This window comes from Fukomys damarensis, unplaced genomic scaffold (genome assembly GCF_012274545.1).
Source record: "Fukomys damarensis isolate Sample0158 unplaced genomic scaffold, DMR_v1.0_HiC HiC_scaffold_39, whole genome shotgun sequence".
NCBI lineage: Eukaryota > Metazoa > Chordata > Mammalia > Rodentia > Bathyergidae > Fukomys > Fukomys damarensis.
The window spans coordinates 23,764,044-23,772,559 of NW_022900951.1; positions in this window are offsets into that span (position 1 = coordinate 23,764,044).

Consider the following 8,516-nt stretch of genomic DNA (forward strand, 5'->3'; position numbering starts at 1 on the left):
TTTTTTTTTTTTTTTTTTTTTTTTTTTTTTTGGTACTGGGGATCGAACTCAGGTCCTTGTGCTTGCGAGCCAGGCGCTGAAACATTGAGCTAAATCCCCAGCCCCAAGTGTTAGTTTTATCAATTACAGTTTTCTTAGAAGTTGAAATTCTATGCAATGTTAACAGATAAATAACACATAAAGTTTTAAAGCAAAAACTTGAAATCAAGAGAAAACATAACATTTTGACATAGCAATAATAATGACATTATTACAATAGAACCATTAAGGTTTTTAGGCTTTTTAACTGATTAATTTTATTGGTACATTTTAGGTATACAATATTATGACATTCATAATTGAAAATTTGTAGCTGTACATGATATATCTTGGTTGTTTCCCCATCCTCCTGCCCTCCCTTCAACCCTTCCACCCCTCCCTATTTACAAAAACTTGTTTCCATATTTTTCTTTTCTCATATTTTTCCCTTTCCCTTCTTTCCCTTCCCCTACCCCTCCCATTTCCCCTTTTTCTTTGGACTTTTTCTTCCTATTTCATGGTTTTTTATTGTCTCTGAAGTCCATTTAAATTTGTATTTTGTCAAGTAAAGCTTTTAAATTATAAGATATTAAATAACATAAATAAAGCCTTATTTATGTTTTTAATGTTTTAATTAAGTGCCATTTAAATAGAATATGCTTGTTTGTAGATGTAATTTATAGGTTATCTGGACCTCATAGTATTGAGGTATCAGTGCTATAACAGAATTACACAACAGTTACTCAAGCCTAAGTGTGCAATGTTTATCATAAAAAAAACTTATAGTCTGGTCATCTGTACAATTAGATGTTATCTAATTTTATTATCATTGAAGGTCTATATACTTGTACAACACAAATGCATTTGATATACCATAAGGATAGCAATAACTAGAATCATAGCTAAAGAATTCTGTACATATGGTTACTTATTTACTCCTAAGACAAAATTTAGACTCCTTTATTAAGTTTATAGGACATCACAACACTGATGAGAATTAAAGGACATCTATAGACTTCTGTAAGTTTAGAAAACAGTGTTACATATCATAAACAAATCGTTTGATATAGCACTTATGCAATAAAATAATGTATAATCAAATCCAATGAATGTAGAGCATGTTTTATTTTTATGATGATGTGTTTGCAGTACATACAGATTACAATCAATCGTCTTCGAAAGTGGGTACATGCACATAGTACAGTTTTGTCTTTTTTCTTTTAACCCTCTTCCCTGCTGTCTGACTTTCTTCCCTCCTCTAAATCTCCTTTCCCCATTTTTGTTCTTGTTGATGTTATTAATCTTATATCATGTTTATGATATATAACAGATTCACTTCTGTCACTTTAGTAAACCCTTTGCTATACCTATAACTTCAAGTGTTTTTTACCTATTTTATCTTCTAGTAGATTCAGTGTTTCTGTTTTAATGTTTAGATCTTTGATCCATTTTGATTTTAATTTGGTACACATGAGAGATATGTGTCCAGTTTATATCTTCTGCAAACAGATATACAGTTTTCACAAAATCATTTGTAGAAAAGGCTAACTTTCCTCTAACATATGCTTTTGGCTTTTTACGTCTATGTTCATAAAGGAAGTTGGCTTTTAGATTTTTTTAGTTGCATCTTTATCCAGTTATGAAATCAGAGTGATTCTGGCTTCCACAAATACATTTAGAAACACTGCATCCCTTTGAATTTCTCTGAAGAGCTTAAGGAATATAGATTATATAACTTCCTTAAAAGTTTTGTAAAATTTAGCAGTGAATCCTTGAGGTACTGGGCTCATTAGTTGGTACGGTATTACTTTTTCAATTTCATTTCATTTTGGAGGTTGTTAAATATCTGTGTCTTCTTTTTTTTCTCATTGAGTGTATTGGTACATTTTAGGTATACAGTACAGTTACATTCGTTATTGGGATCTTGTACCTTTACATGACTGATTTTGCCTCTCATTTTTCCCCTCGTCCCTGCCCTCCTTTCACCCCCTCCTCCCCTCCCCATTTCCAAACACTTTATTTCCATTTTTTCATTTTCTCATTTTTTTCTTTTCCCTTATTTCCTTTCCCCTACCCTTCCCACTTTCCTTAAACCTCTAGTAATTTGTATGAGTTGAGGAAATTGTCTATTTCTTCAAAAATTTCTGACTTATTGGAATACAATTTTTCATTGCAGTTATTACCTTCTGGGTTTCCACAGTGTCTGTTGTGATTTCACCCTTTTCATTTCTGATTTCATTGATGTGTATCTTTTCTTTTTTTCTTGGCACATTTGGCTGGGTGGTTATCTATTTTCTTTATTCTTTCATAGAACAACTCTTGCATCCATTGATTCTTTTATCTTCTTCTTATTCTTGATTTCATTTATTTTCAATCTAATATTTCTTAATTTTGGTTTGGGCCTGGATTATTGTTTCTAATGTATCATAATGTTCCTCATAAGGTTATTTATTTGAACTCACTCAGTTTTTTCAATGTAAGCATAGGCTGCAATAAACTTCCCTTTTGGTACAGCTTTCATAGTTTTGCGGAGACTCTGATAACGTGTACAAGCATTGTCATTAACTTCAAACATTTCAAAAAATCTCTGATTTCTTCTGTCACTTATTGGTTGTTCATGAGTGTTATTAATTTACCAGGTACTTCTTTTTCTGTAGGTTTTTTTTTGTCATTGACTTTTAAATTTACTGTGCAATGCTCCAATGATACACATGGGGTGATAAAAATTATTTTTTATTTATTTAAGCAGGTTTTGTGGACCAGCATCTGTTCTATTTTGGAGAAGTATTCTGTTGTAATATGGTGGAATACTCTGTAGATATCTATTAAGACCGTATGGTTAAATGTGTGGTTCACTTTTCATATCTGATTATTGATTTTTTATCTATTTGCTCAATCTCTGCAAAAATAGGGTGCAAAGAGCCTCTGTTATGATTGTGTTAAAATATATTTGATCTTTTACATTCAGCAGTAATTGTTTTATGAAGATAGTTTCTCCAGTATGGGTACATAATTATTTTTTTCTTTTTATTGAGTTTATTGGTACATTTTTAGGTACACAGTACAATTACATTCATTGTTGGGATCGTGTACCTTTACATGACAGGACTTGGTTGTCATTTTTTCCCCTTGTCCCTCCCCTCCCTTCACCCTCTCCTCCCCTCCCTGTTTACAAACACTTTATTTCCATTTTTTCATTTTCTCACATTTTTTTCTTTTCCCTCATTCCCTTTCCCCTACCCTTCCCACTTTCCCTACATCTTTAGCCCTTTTCTTCCTATTTCACATTGTTAATTATCCCATTAGGATCTTATGTACTATTATAGTTTTTCACACCAGAGAAACTATTTGATATTTACACTTGTGTGACTTATTTATTTCCCTTAGGAGTATATCCTCAAAATGTATCCATTTTCTTATGAAAAACTCTAATTTCTCATTCTTTATGGCTGAGTAATATTCCATTTTATAGAAAAACCACATCTTCCTTATCCAGTTTCCAACAGATGGGCAAATGAGGTACATAAATATTTAATGTTATCTCTTCTTGTTCACTCTTTCCATTAACTAGCATTTAATGATAGTCTTTGCCTCTTCTAATCAGTTTTACTGTGAAATTAACCATGCATCATATTAAAGGTCTACCGCTCCTTGTTATGGGTGTATTGGTGCATAAAATCTTATTTTTCATCCTTTGATTTTTAGTCTATGAGCATTTTTTTTTACTAGATGTGTTTGCGGAATCCAACAGGCTGTTTTCCATCTGTGTTATACCTAGTATTTTTCTAACTTCAAGTAGCCTTAGGATGGTCTTTTTGGTGTCATCTAGTAGCTACTGCATGGTCTTTTCTTGTTCTCTTATTTTGTGATTTCTCTGAGTGTTTCCTCATAATTTATAATTTTGTCCTCAATTTTAGGAACTCTTTCTTCATTTTGGTCACTTCTGCAATTTATAATTTCTATTCTCCTTTTTTAATTTCAGGAATTTCTGTTTGATATCTTTTTAAGAATTCTAAATCTTTCTCTGGTGTGAATAAACTATAATAGTGCATAAGATCCTAATAACATAATGGACAATGTGAATAGGAAGAAAGGGGATAAAGGTGTAGGGAAAGTGGGAAGGGTAGGGGAAAGCTAATAAGGGAAAAGAAAAAATATGAGAAAATGAGAAAATGGAAATGAAGTGTTTCTAAATGGGGAGGGGAGGAGGGGGTGAAGGGAGGGCATGGACAAGGGCACAAAATGAGAACCAAGACCTGTCATGTAAAGGTACAAGATCCCAATGATGAATGTAACTGTACTGTATACCTAAAATGTACCAATAAACTCAATGAGGAAAAAAATAATTCTAAATCTTTAAATCTTTAATGATTTTGTCATTCATTTTTTGAATTTATTTGTCCAACTCTTCCCTCCATTTTTTCTTTTTTTTTACTTATTCCTTCTATATCCACTTTGGGTAATTTTAATGACAGTTCTGTGAAATTTTTGCTCATTTCTTCTTGGAATTCATTTAACTTTTTAATCTTTTCTATAACATTCTGCATAGTTTGACTACTTAGTATTTGCTTTTCTCTCCATTTGTATTCCCTTTATCTGCCTTAGGAGAATTGGGAGTACTTGGGTGTTTTCTTTTGCGTTGCTTCCTCCTATTTCTATGTATACACACACACACACACACACACACACACACACACACATTTTTATTCTTTATGATCCCCAGGAAGTCCAGATATTGGCATAATGAGAAAACCAGTTGTCTTCCACTACTACATTACCTTGGCTATAGAAGTAAATTACATGACATCAAATGTCAACTGGATATTGACAAACCATAGGAACCACTCTTGAACATTCCTTAACCACATCTAAGAGGGTTATTATTTTAGTGAAGATAATTAGACCACCCTTAATATATTGGCCTATGCTACTTCAAACCACTATTTTCTGCTGGATATAGGCAGCAATGCCAGAGCCAAAAGATACCACTTGAGTAACTATTTACTTCTACAGGATCACACCCTCTCATGATTTCATTCTCCCAAACCTGGCTTCCCACAGTAGAATACAGGTCATGTGAACCTTCTAGTCTGATCCCAGACCTCCCAGGGCATCCTAAGAGATCCTACTTATTCTTATTTTATCTCCCTCTCCAAGCTTATCTCCTACGGTTGTCTCTCACCTGGTTTCTGTGGTAGGATATTAGTTCAATCCTGAAGCAAAGCTCTCCTTCTGGGTGTTCATCTCTTCTTAAATCATGTTGGTCTGTTGGTTGTCACCTCTGTTGCCCTGTGCTGTGGAGACCCCAGGAGGAGGGTAGTGTTGGCTGGGAGCAGAGTGCATGGTTTTTCTCAGGGTCCTTTGGCTTGGCTGCCAAGCCAGAGGTGGTAGGTGTTGACTGGTGGTAGGTCACTCATAGATAGTTTTTAATGACAGGACCAAATGTAAAGAGATGTCAAAGATTTTGATTATTTTATAGCTTTAAGGTCTAAATATAATTTATATTCTATAAAATATACTTTTTATATATTAAAATTATGAAGTTTTAAAACGATAAACTTAATTTGAAGATTAGAATGTACATATAGTGATACCGCTGTTAACAAACTTGTTTAATTCCATGATTCTGGTCATGAACTGAATTGGTCCCAAACTAAATCAAATTTCCCCATTAAGGTTCAATGTAAATAAGCTTAATCCATTCTGACCCCTACAAATGTGGACATGTGTGGATTTTAGTCATAAACTAAATCAAACTTTCTTATAAGGTTTAATATAAGTAAGTTTACATAATTCCGAATCACACAAATATGAAACAAAGTACAGTACAATATGGAGAGAACACTAACCTTGCTTGCGGAACTTCTGGCTTGGAGGACAGGAGGGTGATGGCAGGAGTACTGTTTGTAGGGACAGTCCCCCTCCAAAAAGACATCAGAAGATCTCCGGGATTTCCTCTTTCATTCTTTCTCAGGGCTTTCCTCCCTTAGTTGCAGGGGTTTTGATGTAAAATCTTTCTAACATCACTTGTTTTTTCCTGCAACTTCCAGAAATGAGAGACTATGTATCTATCATTCATGAGATTCAACACTGTTCATTATAGTTATGTCGGCATGGTGCTTCTCAGAGAATTCCTAACACTCATTCCATTTCTCCATAAAGGATTTTATCACATCACTGCTGACCTGCTCTCTCAGTGGAATTCTCATCAAGAAGCACCTTTTGCTGCTCCCTCCAGAATTCAGCAAGTTGTTCTATCATCAACTCCTCCTTACGGTCCCCAGCAAGCGCCTCTATATCTGCACCATTAATGTCCTGACCCACACTCTTGTCGATGGACACAATCTCCTCCATTACCTGTGCATCAGACCCTTCGAAGTTATGTTCAGTGACACATTTTGGCCACAGTTTCCTCCAGGCTGAGTTTAATCTGGTATGCAATATCTTCCCAGGCTCTATCAATGAAGCTGATGCAGTAGAAGATGTGGAAAGTGTCTTGCAGAACTTTTTCAGAGTCAGGAACATCTCTTCACTGACATTAAAACACCTGATGAAGAGTGCCTTTGTTCACATCTTCTTGAAGTGGCAGATCACCTGCTGGTCCATGGATTGCAAAAGAGGTGTCATGTTGTGGGTGCGGATGCCTTAAAATTTTATAAAGGCATATTGAGCACCCATATCATCCACCAGTGCTACAGGTTGTGCCGGAGCATTGTTCATCAGAAGGAAGCTCCATTCAGAAAGTTGGTTGACAGAAAGATATTTCTTAATACTGGGTGAAAACACATCATGAGCAATTACCTTGCGAAGCAAGCTTTCGAATCAGCCCTACACGTAACAAGCAGTATGGCCTTATTGGGAGCAATTCTACCTGATTTGAGGGAAAGATCATTTCACAATTAAATTAAGAGTAGGCCTAGTCTTCTTGACTACATGCCAGCTATGACATGCCAAAACATAACTCCATTTTTGCCTCTGGTTACAGGTGAGATCTCAATGGTCCCATGATGCTGACACTCAGGGGCAAAATTACATCAGCTAAAGACATCCTGGTTCCTTGAAAACCAAGTAGTAAGAGAAAGGTTTCACTTGGTGAGGGACAAATTACTTATCAGTTTAACTCATTCCACCTACTGTTGTAAGAACATCTTTGCCCATCTTACCATTCTAATCAACTTAAATTTCTCATCAGCATAAGATCCTCATGGTCATAGGATTACCCTATGAATCTGATACTTCCTATGATTACAAGATGCTCACCAGTCTAGGATTACCACTACCTTCTGAGTCATCTGTTACTCCCGATGAACCAAGTACTGGCAAGCTCAGGTGCCTTCGTCTTTACTGCCCAGAGCAGCATTGATCAGGGCATAATCCAGCTTCTTTTCTAAGTCTTGTTTCCTATCTTAATTCTTTAATTGGCATTGTGTTGTTGTGACTCACAAGATTCCAGGACCCACTGCAGGGGTTCTGGTAGTGTCCCCTTGCCCTGTTCCCTACATGGCCTTTTTCACATTGTTTTCCCTGAATGCAGGAGAGATCTGGAAAAGCACACCAGTAGTGGCTTAATCTTCAGATCAGCACTTGCATTTGCACACAGCAAAAGAATCAATCTGTCCTTCAATCTGTGCCCTGGCAGTGCTTTTTCCTTCTGCATGATATAGATTCTGTTCAGCATCTTCTGGAAGAGCCCTGTTTCTTTGCAGTTAAACACTTGTTGAGTGATGTGTCCTTCTGCCTTGATGAATTCTGCAAATTCTTTTTTGTAGGTTTCAGTATCTTTGCCAGAACTAGAAGCCTCACCATGTCTTATCACACTGTGGATACCACTTCTCTTGCAGAATTTATTAAACCACCCCCTACTGGCTTTAAATTCATTACTTGTTGCACTTTTAGAAGGGTTTTCTTGCAGTAAATCACTGTGCAATTTCCTGGCTTTTTCACAGATCATAGCTTCCCTATCCCTATAACCTGCCAGCTGTTACTCATTCAGCCACACTAACAAAACCTTTTTCCATCTCTTCCAGCACATATGTACTTCGTTTGGTTAACATTAATACTCACTTTGCCACATTAGCTCCTTTGATGGCATTTTATTCTTCAAAACAGTTGAGATTGTTGATTTCGCCATCTTATAAAATGAGGCCAGATTGGTCACATGAATACCACTCTCATGACTTTTTATAATCTTTCTTTAATTCAATGTTTTTTTATAAAAAACCTTCTTCTTACTATAGTTGCTCTGCACATTCTGATTATCTTCGTTACTGCTCATCATATTCTTGTCACCTTCATTAGCAATCCGCCCTTTTTTTAAACTACCATACTTACTTATCACTTCCTTTGGAGCTATGCTGGATTGAATAATACTGTACAGTACTGTACATTCTAAAAAGCATACACAGAGCTTCACAGCAAGTGTGCACAAGTCTGTCTGTTACTGCAATTTCGACTAAAGAAGCCACAACCACATGTCAGAGTAGGGATATATATATATA